Source organism: Nicotiana tomentosiformis, chromosome 8 (assembly GCF_000390325.3).
Source record: "Nicotiana tomentosiformis chromosome 8, ASM39032v3, whole genome shotgun sequence".
Classification (NCBI taxonomy): domain Eukaryota; kingdom Viridiplantae; phylum Streptophyta; class Magnoliopsida; order Solanales; family Solanaceae; genus Nicotiana; species Nicotiana tomentosiformis.
This window is the reverse complement of record NC_090819.1, coordinates 114758931-114774436: the sequence shown is the minus strand read 5'-3', so window position 1 is coordinate 114774436 and position 15506 is coordinate 114758931. Positions and strand designations below refer to the sequence as shown.

At 38.0% G+C, this 15506-nt stretch overlaps 1 non-coding gene across 1 annotated transcript; it reads left to right on the top strand.

The window, feature by feature from the left end:
• Positions 1-9828: 9828 nt before the first annotated feature.
• On the top strand, positions 9829-9933 carry LOC117274920 (small nucleolar RNA R71). Its single transcript, XR_004505078.1, has one exon. It is a non-coding gene; the product is annotated as a small nucleolar RNA R71 (small nucleolar RNA).
• The last annotated feature ends 5573 nt before the right edge of the window (positions 9934-15506 follow it).

Sequence of the window (15506 nt, the reverse complement as noted above, 5' to 3'; positions counted from 1 at the left end):
AATCTGTGGAGGTGCACCCCTCCTAAGTCTGGGGCAATCCCTCATGATATGACGAGTGTCACCACACTCAAAACAAGCCCTCGGAGGACGTGGCTGCTGGGACAGGCTCGGGCCTGATAAACTAGACTGCCCGTTGATGGCACCCCGTTTAGGAGGTACAGTAGACACTGGCGGTGCATAATATGGAACCTGAGGTCTGGGAATAGCCGAAATACCACTGGAAGCTGGAAGTGCTGAATGAATAGGATGGCTCAAATAGCCTCTACCATGACGGGCTGCAGCTGGGGCATGAGAATTATTATATGTGCCAGAATCTCGGGGTCTCTTAGCTTCCCTCTCTTCCCTCTCCCAGATCCGCATACCTTCCAATCTCCTAGAAATTGACACCACCTGTTAGTGTGTGATGTCCATCTCTAGCTCTCGGGCCATACTGAATCTGATACTAGGGTGGAGACCCTCAATAAATCTGCGAACTCGCTCTCGAACAGTAGCAACTAAGGCTGGTGCATGCCTAGCCAAATTACTGAATCAGACCGCATATTCCGACACAGTCATAGAACCCTGGCGCAACTGCTCAAACTATGCATGCCATGCATCTCTAAGACTCTCAGGAGCATAATCCTTTAATAACATATCTGAAAATTAAGTCCAAGTAAGTGAAGCTACCTCAGCCAGACTATCCAACTCATATGCCTGCTACCACTGGTAGGCTGCTCTTCTAAGTTGAAATACCGTGAAAGAAACCCCACTGGAATCTACAATACCCATAGTACGGAGGATACAGTGACATTCCTCCAGAAAACCCTGAGCGTCCTATGAAGCTAAACCGCTGAAAGTGGAAGGGTGGTACTTTTTGTACCTGTCTAGCCTGAGCTGCTCCCCCTCTGAAACTATTGTCCTAACCTCAGGCCAAACTAGGACAACTGGATTCACTGGTATAACCTCTAGAGCATGGTCAACTTGGGCCCGTGGATCTGGGGTACGGGCGGCGGGAGTCTGTGCTCCTCCCCCAGCCTGAGATGTGGCAAGAGTAAGTGGAATTAACCCTGCCTGAGCTAGAGTGCCAAACACGCTCAAAAACTGGGCAAGGGTCTCCTGAAGTGCAAGAGTAGTAACAGGCATCTCAGATGCCTGTTCTCCAATTGGAGCTATTGGTGGCTCTGCTGTAGCAGCTCGTGCAGGTGCTCTGGCCGCACCACGTGGTCTTCCTCGGCCTCTAGCACAGCCTCTTACGGCTCCAATAGGGGGCGCAGGTGTTTGATAATCAGATCCAGTTGTGCGTGTCCTCACCATCTGTGAGAGAATAAAAAGACAATGGTTTAGAACTTTGAAGTCAACAGTACGCACGATAAGGAATCAAAGAAATGAATATTTTCCTAATAGTTCCATAGCCTCTCAAAGATAGGTACAGACGTCTCTGTACCGATCCGCAAGACTCTACTAAACCTGCTTGTGACTCATAACACCGATGAACCTAGAGCTCTGATACCAACTTGTCACGACCCCAAATTTCCTCCGTAGGATGTCATGATGGCGCCTAATCTCTAAGACTAGGTAAGCCTATCAATACGGAATAACAATTGAAATATGTAATAAATAAATCTGCAATTCACATAATTACAACTCCCAAAACCCGGTAGCAATAAGTCACAAGTTTCTAAGAATTTATCCTCAATGTATCTATATATCAGGGTCTAAGGAAAATAAGGAAGCAACATAATAATGATAGAAGGGGACTCTGGAGTCAGCGGACGCTGGCAGATATACCTCGAAGTCTCCGTACACAGGTAGCTCACTAATGTCTGGACTGGTAGGATGTACTTGGATCTGCAAAAAAAGATGCACAGAAGCGTAGTATGAGTACACCACAACGGTATCCAGTAAGTGCCAAGCCTAACCTCGGTAGAGTAGTGACGAGGTCAGGTTAAGCCCTACTGGAATAATAAAAGACAAGATGAAATGTTTAACAATATAATAAAAATGAAATGACAATGAAAATGGATCAAGTAAGTAGTGTGTCACAAATTAACTACGTAAAATAATGGCAAATAATACCTCGTGAAAAAAAAAAACAGAATTCTTTTCAACTTTAAGAAAATCATAACAATAATGAAAGGCAACTGCGGCCATAAATTAATATCAACAAGGGCACTCCTGAGGTACCATCTCGTAGTCCCAAATCATAAATAAATTCACAATATCTCATTTTCTTATATCACCATGGGAGCCTTCACATTTAATTTTAAAGAAAAATATTTTTTTTTCGAAATAGCATCCCGCGTTTTAGCCACCTTTATCACACAACATGACTTCTAGTAGTTCCCCTTCTAGCCACGCGTATCAAGCCACCCTTATCTCACCGCATATATTTTAACACCCAGACCTTATACCACCGCATGCGTATCAATATCACAAAATATCACAATCTGCACTTCAAGTACTCAAATATTTTAATTTGCCAAAATAAATAATATCAACAATATTTTTCACAACAGATGGCTCACGGCTCAATCACAATGAGTACAAAAATCTCACAAAATATTCGGGAATAAATAACACAATAAAAATAATATTTCAAAATTTTTAATATGTTGCCTTCGTACCAAATTTAGAATATCAAATACATCATATTAGTAATATTTAAATTTAAGAAATTCAACCTTCAAATAATGCACAAAATAAAAGAAACCAAATTTCAACTAAAAAGGTAAAACAATTAGCAGGAAAAAGGTCAAGCAAATTTAAAGTATAAAAATCAGATCAATGATGAAGAATATAACAAAATAAAATAATTTAATTAATATGCAACAATGATCTATACAATTTAAAAATATAATATTTCATATTTAGCCCGTATACACACTCGTCACCTCATGTACATGACTTTCAAGACATTACAATTATCACATCAATACTAATCCTAGGGGAAATCCCCCCCCCCCCCCCACAAGGTTAGACAAGTCACTTACCTCGACTTACTCTAATTTAATCAAGTAGTATGCCTTTTCCTCGATTTTTTGACTCCGATCGACTCGAATCTAGTCATAATTAATTCGATACAGTCAACAAGAATTATAGAATCAATTTCATAAGAAAATACTACACTTTTTTCAATAAAAATCTGAAATTAACTCAAAAATTGCCCGTGGGGCCCACGTCTCAGAATCCAGCGAAAGTTACGAAATATGAACGCCCATTCAACCACGAGTCTAACCATACCAAAATGACTAAATTCCGATAATAATTCGACCCTCAAATCCATCCAAGAGGGTTTTCAAATTGTTCCAACTTAAATCACCAATTAAATGTTTAAAACAGTGATGGATTTGGGTAATCTAACCAAAATTAAGTTATAAACACTTACCCCGATGTTTTCTCTGAAAATATCCCAAAAATCGCCTCTTCCCGAGCTCCAATTTGTCAAAAATGGAAAATGGGACGAATTCCTATTTTCAGAACTTAAACATTCTGTCCAGTGGTTTCTTCTTCGCGAACGCGGCCCTTGCCTCGCGTTCGCGAAGCACAAAAATGTGCTGCCCAACTTTCCTCTTCACGAACGCGAGGTTCCTCTCGCGGACGCGATGACTTACCAAACTTGGCCTTCGCGAACGCGAAGCTTTAATGCCCAATACCCCAGCCTGGCCTCGCCCTTCTATGCGAACGCGAACTCCGTCACGCGTTCGCGATGAACACTGCCATCACCCCTTGGCGAATGCGGTCCCTTCTTCGCGAATGCGAAGAGAAATGTCTCGCCTTCCCCAGTTCCCCTTCGCGAATGCGAGACCTCTCTCTAAGAAACCAGAGCTGGACACCAGAAATCCTTCAGCTGTTTCCCAAGCCCGAAAATGATCCGTTAACCTTCCGAAACTCACTCGAGGCCCTCGAAACCTCAACTAATTACACCAACAAGTCCTAAAACATCATACAGACTTAGTCGAAACCTCAAATCACATCAAATAATGCTAAAATCACAAGTCACACCCCAATTCAAGCTTAATGAAACATAAGAATTTCCAACTTTCACATTCGATGCCGAAACTTATCAAATCAAGTCTGATTGACCTCAAATTTTGCGCACAAGTCATAAATGACATAACGGAGTTATAAAAATTTTCAGAACTGGATTCCGATCCCGATATCAAAAAGTCAACTCCCAGGTCAAACTTCCAAACTTAAATTTCCTATTTTAGCATTTCAAGCCTAATTTAACTACAGACTTCCAAATAAAATTTAGAACACACTCCTAAGCCCAAAATCACCATACAGAGCTGTTGGAATCATCAAAATTTTATTCCGGGGTCGTTTACACATAAGTCGGCATCCAGTCACTATTTGAACTTAAGCTTTAAAACTTGAAACTAAGTGTTCCAATTCATTACAAAACCTCACCGGACCTAAACCAATTACTCCGGCAAGTCATATATTAGTTATAAAGTACATAATGAGCAGTAAATAGGGGAATGGGGCTACAACTTTCAAAATGACTGACCGGGTCGTTACATGCAGGATCTGACAGGTTCAATTGGTGATCATCTTGGTGTGCAGGCACAACTGCTGCAGCGACTTTATGGTGAGCTGCATTCCAGGCTACGTACCTCAACCCACAAAGTCTCCAACGTACTATTTACTTTATCCTATCTTATTTATATTCCGGACATATGTTGTATTATTATTGTACTCCTTAGTAAATGCTCATTGATACTCCAAAACGCACACGCAAGTATACGTGGTTGTACAAGTAATAAAATAATAAGTCGAGTGTCGAACCCACATAGACTTGTATTAACTACCCACTAAATTCACCAAGATTGTTGTTTAGTCGAGCCAATTTGAGTTCAAAAGTGTGATTATACTAAATAATAATTCTAACTAGTAACTAAATTATCAAGCAACAAAATAATTGTTATGTATTCAGCAGAGACAAATATTCCAGGGTTGTGATCGATTCACCAATCCTATTGTGTTCTAATTAACTCTCCCTTTCATACAATTCACTCATGGTTGTTAACTAATCGAACAATTGCTCTCGTAGCCTTCTCCCGAAGTATTACTCGCCTATTTAAAATAGATCAATGCCTATATTCATATGAAATCAATCTATTAAGAATGCATTAAGATTATAATATTTAATTAAGCACAATGACTAGGTTTATTCCTATCCTACCCACAAATCCGCCCCCATCAGAGTTAAGATCGTGCTCTCTTCAATTCTTCTATAATCTAAATATGGCTTTCCCAAGCATAGCATAGATAGTAAATATAACCTAACTGCTGGTCAGACAATTAAGCAATTAATCAGAATTGAAGAAACAAACATATATTGGTGAATTATAATTAAGGTTAAGTCAACATTAAACATCAATATTCATGGCTAATTCACAACCGAGAACTATGGGATTTAGCCACTCATGATAATATCAATCAATTTTATAAGTGTTGGATAATTAAAAATACTAAAAAAAGATGAAGAAAACTGAGATCTCCTTTCTCCCGAATGTTTCTCGTGTGTATTTTTCTTTCAAAGTGGCATCTCCCCTCCAAAAATAGGCTTAGTCTTGCTTTTATACGCGTTGGATAGGTCTATTGCCGAAATAACCTTGTCCTGGGAAAAGTTGGAGACATTCCCGTCACCAGCGTCTAGGGCAGTGTGGGGCGCTGGCATGCTAAAGATTCTGCCCACAACACCACAGGTGGCGTGGGGCGCTGCCTGTGGCGCTGAAATTCCACATTTTCCCCTTTTTCTCCGTTTTGGCTCTAATCTTGCATCTTTCACCCCTAATTGCTTTCGGATGATTCCTACACATAAAAACACCCCGAATTAATATAAATCAATACATTTTACATCCAAAATCCATAAAACACGAGTAAAACATGAAGCGATATACGTATAAATATATATACTTTAAGCTAAGCATCTACACCCCACACTTAGACTCTTGCTCGTCCTCGAGCAATGGGACTATCAACTTTACCCCAACTACGGACAAATATCATCTATAGAGGAGCACTTTAATTTTTAACCATACATTCTACCCTTAACTAAGATTGATACCGACAATCAAGCATAAACATACAAAATTCACATTCTTCCCGTTTTAAACATGCCCAAATATATCCATTTCAATTCAATCAATTCAAATAACCTATCCGTAACCACCCTACCTCAAAAGCTGACTTGTTACCACTAAGCGCTCTCAACTCGCGCACTTACCTAACAAGAGACGTTTACAACATTACCAATCCTTCATGAGATCATGTACCCTCACCAACAAACAAAAGAGTGGATATAGAATAATCTACATATTCAAGTATGCTTTTGAATATCAATTAAGGACATCACACAATTGAACAAAATCCGCTCACTCTCACAAAGAATTCATGTGCATCCCGTGGTCGTACCATAAACTTGCTCATAGTGTACATCTCTACTAATCTAAGCTAGCCAAATCTAGGATCAATTAGGACTTGATAGTTGTAATGTAGGCTAAAGGACAGGTAGGATACATTTAGGAATAGTGACTAACCCTCCTAAGCACTTTAATACACTACACTCACAAATTGAGCACATATTCTTCTCAACCAATTCACTCGCCACACCATATACAACATAGCACAAATTAGTAAGATTAGGAGGTGTGTGTTTTACTACATTATTTGACTATCATTTTTTTTTCTTGCAATTTTTTTCTTTTTCTCTTTTTTTCTACACACCCTCCATACATTAAGGTTAATTGGACAGTGACCTTTTTTCAACTTTATTGCACCAAATGACCCTTCCATAGTTCCACTCGAAAACTACTCCCCAATCTCTCACCGTACTTTTTTTAGCGACTAAGTGCCTTCGGGGATAAAGGTTTAACAATCTCAAATTAAGAACAAAATAGGGATACGACTTGTAATATGGGTGCCAAAGAAAAGGTTTATAGTATCAAAGGGGCTAGAAACGGAAAATTTTATCTTCAAGTGACAAGCATATCTATGCTCAAGCAAGAAATGCCTACGTCATGTCCTAGATTAGCACAACTTAACGATTTCGCTTCGATTAACACACCGGGAAGTTCTAGACTACACAGGATAGCACAAAGAATCACAATTCCTCTCACACACATTGCACATGACACAATCAAGACGGTTTTGTTCAACTCTCAAGTCAAGCAAGTACATATAATTGAAAAATTTAAGCAATAATACACTATGTAGCATACAAGTCGAACAACTGAGGAAAGGCGTCATAGAATAGGCTATTTATTTTACTCAGGCATCACAATTCAAATCAAATATACGGGAAGATAAATCGCATGTCATAGCCTAATATACCAGTGCCAAACATGTCACTAGGTATCTTAAAGCAACTCAGTTTCTTCCTAACCTACTCCTAAAAAAATAATAAAGTACCCGGTTCAAGCTATACCCTTGGAAAAGAGCTGGTGCCAAAAACGAAAAAACCAAGGGATACTACCTAACTATCCTAAAAATAAATCTTTTCGGTGGTGTTTTTTAATCGAACTTTAATCTCTCAAGAAAATTGTCCAAAAGATCCATCGTTGGGAAAAGTTCGAGCTTTTTCTGATTTTTTTTTAATTTTCGTTTTTTTTGAGAACCTAGAGTATGTCTACTACGAGTTCTAAAAGAAAAACTAACAAATAAAAAAAATTAATTTTATACAATTACACTTTAGAAAGTAGTCTTCTCACCCCACACTTATTTTATGCATAGTCATCGATGCATGATCACATAGAAAAATATTAAAACAAGGGTGAGAAATACTCCTTGAGACCCTCTCCGGCCTAGCTCGTACATGATCCTCAATATTAAGGGTCGGGACAACCCCACACTTAAGCTCAAACATGCTCCTCAGCTTCAACTTCGGGTGCTCAGACTTCCCCTACTCTGCAAAATAAAAATAACACAAAACTTGACACTATAAATAAATAATAAATAAAAAAAATACAGGCTGGGTTGCCTCCCAATAAGTGCCTTATTTATAGTCGTGGCACGACTCTTCTACTCTTCTCAGGCTGGGCGCTTTCTCTTTTTCTTTCTCCCACGAAGTCTAGCCTTTTTTCACGCTCTTAGAAGATCTCCTCTTTCATCTCTGGCTTTTCTCTCAATCATCTTTATACACTCAGCTTGCAACACCACCTCCTCTAACTCAGTTGTCCCATCTGGATCACTACAATTCACATAATAACTATGCTCTATCCCCTTCAATTCGACCACAGTAATCATGCACAAGTCCTCATAATGCTTAGGGAGCTTAAGTGCCTTGTACGCATTAAAAGTGAATTTCTTATCATCAAATCTCATATTCAACTTCGCTTTCGTCACATTAATAATCGCTCCACTAGTAGCTAAGAATGGTCGCCCTAAAATAATGGGCACTTCCTCATTTGCTTCGTAATCAAGAACAATAAAATCAGCAGGAAGAATAAACTTTCCCACTCGAACTAACACATCCTCAATAATTTCTTCTGGCATAACTAGTGACCTATCTACTAACTGTAAAGTAATTGTAGTAGGTCTAAGCACACCCAATCCGAGTTGCTTGAAAAAAAAAAGATGGCATCAAATTTATACTAGCCCCTAAATCACACAAGGCTCTACCAACTTCTTATTTTCCAAGAGACAGAGGAATTGTGAAACTCCCAGGATCCTTCAACTTAGGAGGAAGTTTACTTTGAACTCTAGCACTACACTCTTTAGTAAGTGCAACTGTTTCAAACTCTGTATGTCTTCGCTTGTTTGACACTATATCTCTGAGATACCTTGCATACTTAGGCACTTCCTGCAAAATTTCCACCAAAGGCAAATTCACACGTACTTGGCTCAAAATATCTAAGAATTTCTTGTACTTAGCATCATCCTTTTTGCTTCTGCAGTCTTTGTGGAAATAGAGGTGGTGGCATTGTCACAATTACTGGCTTTGATCCTTTGTTCCCTTTCTCATTCTCCTCAACTGGCTTGGGAACTAATTCTCCTTCAGGACTAGCCGTATACTTCTTTTTCTTTGGAACTTCTTCTAAAACTCTTCCATTTCTCAAGGTAACCCCATTGACTTGACCTTTAGGATTAAGCTCGATATCACTAGGAAGAGCCCCAGCTGGTCGAGTATTTTGGGCACTAGCAAGTTATCCCATTTGTCGCTCCAAATTTCTCATCGCTGCTGCTTGGGCCTACTGGTCAGCCATTAATTTCTTCATCATCTCTGCTTCTTGGGCCTGCTGGTTAGCCATAAATCTCTTCATAATCTCTTCAAGGTGACTCGTCGAGTTTGCATGTTGTTCAGCCTGAGGTAGTCTATATTATTGTTGAGGTGCTTGTGGCCTGCACTGATTCTGAGCACCTTAGTCTCTGCCCCAAGTGATGTTTGGGTGGTTCCTCATGTTAGGATTGTAAGTGTTCCCATACTGGTTTGTCTGGACCTATTTGTATTACCCACAAAACAGATAGACTCTGGATTAACTGGGCATAAGTCACTCGTATGACCCTCTCCACATACTTCACAAAACAATTGAAACTATTGCACTGGCTGGGATTGTTTCTTGTTAATGACCAAGGTCATCTGATTGACTTGGTTGGTCAATATGGAAATCTGCGTTGATAATGTAGAGATGACATCTAACTCAAGAACCCCTGCAAATTTTTGCACTGTGTGTCTGCCCATCCCTCTTGCCAATCAGGATTGCTTTTGGAGAATTTGTTCAATAACGCATATATATCATCAAATCTTTTCTCCAACACTTGACCTCCAGCTGCATCATCTACCATAATATTTGTCTCTAGATGCAAACCTTTTATGAAAGTGTGAGCTAACACTTCGTTTGTTTGATTGTGATGAGGACAGTCTCTGAGCCACCCCTTGAACCTCTCCCAAGCTGAGTATAAAGTCTCCCCCGCTTTCTGTTTGAAGGAGTTTATCTCACTTATGATCTTTGCAGTTTTGCCCAAAGGGAAAAACCTTGCCAGATCATTCCATAATGTAATAGAAATAGCTGTTTCTGCCTTCAGCCATCGCTTTGCTTCGCCCAACAGAGAGAATGGAAAAAGTGTGAGCCTCATATAGTCTGGAGTGACTCTGTTAGTAATGTAAGTACCACTAATCTCCAAGAAGTTTAGGATATGCTGTTGTGGATCCTCGTGTGTAAGACCCATAAACTGCCGATTCTCATGAAGTAGCTTGATCATGCTCTGTTTCAGCTCAAAGTGCCTAGTGATTCTGGGCTTCACAATGTTGGAGGTGACATGAGCAATGCTGGGCATCGCCACCTCCTGAACAACCATATGTTGCTCCTCTGCCATGTTCATAGGAAATTGAACAAGTTCCTGAAGATTATTTGTGTCTCTTGCTTCCCTCAACCTCCTATGAAACGTTCTATCAGGTTCGGGGTCTATGCCTTGAAATTTATCCTGGCTTCTGACCCTTCGCATTCAATCAAAGTTCCTGAGAGCAGAGCAACAATCAAGTAACATTAGACTTGACGAAATAAACAATTAAAGCCAAAACTAGAAAGTAGTCAATATTCAAGCCCCCGACAACGACGTCAAAAACTTGTTGCTTCAAAACACACACGCAAGTATACGTGGTCGTACAAGTAATAAAATGATAAGTCGAGTGTCGAATCCATAGAGACTTGTATTAACTACCCACTAAATTCACTAAGATTGTTATTTAGTTGAGCCAATTTGAGTTCAAAAGTGTGATTATACTAAATAATAATTATAACTAGTAACTAAATTATCAAGCAGCAAAATGATTATTGTGTATTCAGTAGAGACAAATATTCCAGTATTATGATCGATTCACCAATCCTATTGTGTTCTAGTTAACTCTCCCTTTCATATAATTCACATATGGTTGCTAATTAATCGAACAATTGCTCTCGTAGCCTTCTCCCTAATTACTACCCGCCTATTCAAAATAGATCAATGCCTATATTCCTATGAAATCAATCTATTAATAATGCATTAAGATTACGATATTTAACTAAGCACGATGACTAGGTATATTCCTATCCTAACCACAAATCCCCCCTCCCCCTAGAGTTAAGATCGTGCTCTCTTCAATTCTTCTCTAATCTAAACATGGATTTCCCAAGCATAGCATTGATAGTAAATAGAACCTAATTGCTGGCGAGACAATTAAGCAATTAATCACAGAATTGAAGAAACAAACATATATCGGTGAATTATAATTAAGGTTAAGTCAACGTTAAACAACAATATTCATGGCTAAATCACAACCCCAGAACCATGGGTTTTAGCCACTCACGATAATATCAATCAATTTCATAAGTGTTGGATAATTAAAAATACTAAGAAAAGATGAAGAAAACTGAGATCTCCTTGCTCCCGAATATTTCTTGTGTGTATTTTCCTTCAAAGTGGCGTCTCCCCTCCAAAAATTGGCTTAGTCTTGCTTTTATACGCGTTGGGTAGGTCTAGGGTCGAAAACTCGAAATAATCTTGTCCCGGACAAAGTTGGAGACATTCCCGTCACCAGCGTCCAGGGCAGCGTGGGGCGCTGGCATGCTGAAGATTCTGCCCACAACGTCACAGGTGGCGTGGGGCACTGCCTGTGGCGCTGAAATTCCATATCTTTCCATTTTTCTCCGTTTTGGCTCTAATCTCGCACCATTCGTCCCCAATTGCTTTCGGATGATTGCTACACATAAAAACACTCCGAATTATTATAAATCAATACATTTTACATCCGAAATCCATAAAATATGAGTAAAACATGAGGCGATATACGTATAAATATATATACTTTAAGCTAATTATCACTCATGCACTTGTGACACTGGGTTTTGGGATGATTCTAGAATTTGTTTATGGTTTGTTTAACCTCGATACAGTTTTACTCATATAATATTTAAATTGTATTAATCTACGACTCTAACACATTTATGTCTCCACCTAACAAGATTCATGATTTTAAAAATAATAAAATGAATAACTAAGTTGTTAGTTCACCTCTGGCCTGCCTAACAGCGACATTGGTTGTCATCACGACCTATATTGGATTTTGGATTGTGACAGCCCGGTGCACAAAGCATTTCTCGTTCACGTAAGATTTAGGGAATGGCCGCATTCCAAGAAGTGTGATATAGACAGTCTACCTTAATGCAAGCATTAATGGCTGTTTCCACGATTCGAGAAATAAGTAAACGGATGAAATGAAATGAGAGATAAGGTTTCGGGTTGGGTCAATTCAAACTCCATAGATCTTCAAGAATTCAACCAACACCACATATGAACTTCTACTCCCCATTCATTTCTCTTGCACCTCAACCAACATTATTAAGAATAGGTTACCAAAGTCATCTCTTAGTACTACAACGTACCCACCACACTACTCTTCTAACAATGCAAAATGCAAAAATGGGTGTGAGTGTTTTTTCTTCCCTTTGCTTCCACGTTGCTTTGACATATTGCCTCCCTTTTTTTTTTTTTTTTTACATGTTGCCTCCTTTGAGTCTAATTCTTGACCCAATAACTCCTTTGGGTGCCATTATTAATTCTGCTTGTTCTACTCATCTTACACCTTCCTCAATTTGGTACATATTCCCATTTCCATTCACTTCTTGCTACTTTTAAATAAACAATAAATTGCTTATTATATGTAAGTGTATGAAACAACGCATGCGCGCTTAACATTATTAGAAATCTTTCACAATCTTCCTCTTCTATTATGTCTTAATTAACTTTCTTGGCTGGTCCAAATGGTAATTTAATTCAGTCCATCCACAACTTCCCATCATATGTACAATTTTTATCTTCTTTCTATTGTCATATCCTTTGAATTGCATTTTTCTCTCTTTTGCTTTTGGTTTTCATTAAACATGTGTTGCTATTTTCATACTTAGATTATTGGAGGTTTAGAGTATCCTTGAACTATAATTTTCCATATTTAAAATCCCAATGGGATGCAAAATGGCATGGAGAGTAACTTCACTCTCTTTTATGGCATGTGAGAGCCAAAAATTAACGAATAAACAATATTCATGTGATTCTTTTCTTTATTTTCTCCTATTAATTAATTATTTTTGGTTCTTTTTTCTTTTTCTCTCTCGTTTTTTATTCAATTTTCTTGATTTATTTTTCTTCTTCTTCTTAGAAACCCAATAATTATTTGTTGATAACAGTAAATATAGTTGAGAACCTGCATCCCTAAAATACGACTAGCACCAATTTATTTTAGACTAGTAAGCGATAGGCCGTGCTGTGCACTGGCCCAGCTCTAATAGATAAATTAATATAATTCAAATTAATTAATTTAACTTTGTATTCTACAGATTTGAGTATGATAAAGGAATTTAATCCCAATTTTGTTCACTAAATTCAATATTTAAAACACCGGTAAAATATTCAGAAAATTATTTAAGGAGTATTTCACATGAAATAAATGCGATTTTCCAATCATAAATTTTTAGATTTCAATTTTAAATATTATTTTCTTCCCCCCCAATCAGATATTTTTTTAACGCTCACTAATTTTTGAAATTTAACCCTTGAAAATAATATACATAGCCTATAGTGATAGTATTCTCTCTGTCTTTAAAAGAACCACAATGACATAGTATAGGGACAAACTATCTATTTTTTATTTTATATTTTAGTATGAAAATAATTTCTTTTCATTAATATCATAATTTATTTTTAATCCTTTAATATCAAATACTTACCTAAGTATTATTTCACCTTATCTTCTTAATGCTGCTCCCAATATTTGTTTGAGACGTTAGTTTTTAAAATGAAGTCATCTTCTTCCTCTAGTTAGGGCATAAACTCTAATATTTTCATTGCTTACTTTTTTATTAGTGCCCTCTCCACACCTTTGGCAACATGATCTTTTCTTATTCACTTTAAAGAATGGGTTTTCCTTTTTTTAATTATGACGTACTTGTATTAGATTGCCATCTAAATCTAAATCCTAATTAAATCCTTCTTTTCCTGTTAATTCTTTTGTAAAAACTCTAAGTTTTTCCTCTGTAGACACCGTAAGTTTAACGGATCAAGCTAAATCCTAAATTCAAGATACTACAAGAGGACTCTTGCAATTCTAGGAGTCTATTAGGGTTGCTTGGAGGCTACTCTACAAAAATCCTAATTTGGAGGCTACTCCATCTCAACCATAGGTTACTCCTATAAAAAGGGTTATATATTCCCTTTGAAAAGGGCTCTTAAATTGAGGTCATCCCAAAAAGTATCCCATAAATTATCGGAATATTCACAAAGGGATCAATGCATAAAATAATGTCGTATTCAATAGATGTTCTTCTTGATAATCAAATACTTCAAGAAGAACATCCACACAATAATCGACTTTCATGGAGATCAAATAATCCAAAGAGGTCCGCATAATCCTATGTTCGAGAAATACGCCGCTAAGGCCCTCGAATTATGGAGAACAATACAGAGGAAGAATTAAGAAAATAAATAGAATTGTACCCGCATCTTTTATCAATAAAATTATGTTTCTTCATATTTATATTTTGGTTGCAATTTATTTTTATATCACAGATAATTTGTTGCAAATAAATTGGCATGCACAGTGGGACCGGTTCTGCCTTTATCTCTTCCTCCTGCAAATTGGAATGTCACGACCCAATTTCTTCTATAGGCCGTGATGACACCTAACGTCGCCGCTAGGCAAGCCTACGATGAAGTTACTATGTGATTTTTTCTTTTAACCAAGTTCCAAGTAATTAAATCCCATATATTTAGAAATTTGAGAAATAGAGAGTCAAATGATTAAAATGAAAACAACCGAATGCAAACATAAATATGTAAATACCCCAAAATCGTGAAGTCTACTAAAGTATATGCCAAGATCTGGTGTCACAAGTGTATGAGCACTAGTAGAATATACAAAACTCTAACTACTGTCTGAAATAACATAAACAGAAAATAAGTACAAAAGAAAGGCTCTAGGTGTTGCAGAACGACTCAGGATAAAACTCACCACTAGGCCTCCGGGTAACGGGGGTGTGCGCCGGTATGTCCACCAGATGCACCGGACTTAGATCCTCCACGGTTAGTGTAGAAGTGTAGCGGGAGTACATAAATAATATATACCCAATAAGTATTAAGTCTAACCTCAAAGAAGTGGTGATGAGGGGTCGACATCGACACTTAACATGGGCTATAAATAAAATGCGAAAATCATAAATAAGCATGGATTATGTAAGCAATTAATACCACACAGTAACAAGCAGTGAATAATAATTCCATTCACTAACAATAATTTTGAATCAATTCCTGTCCATTAAATAATAGTAACTGCTCAAGCCATAAATTAATATCAAGTAAAAGTTAGGCTCCGAGTATTATCACGCACGATTTATGTCGAGGTCGTACGACCCGAATTAGAATATACTGTGCACTGCCGAGGGTCGAACGACACGAACCATAGATGCATCTATTAACCTGCTGGGACAAATGGCCTGCTCCCATGAGAGTAGAGGAAAGTTTACCTCGCTCGCGAAAATACTTGCAAAACGAGT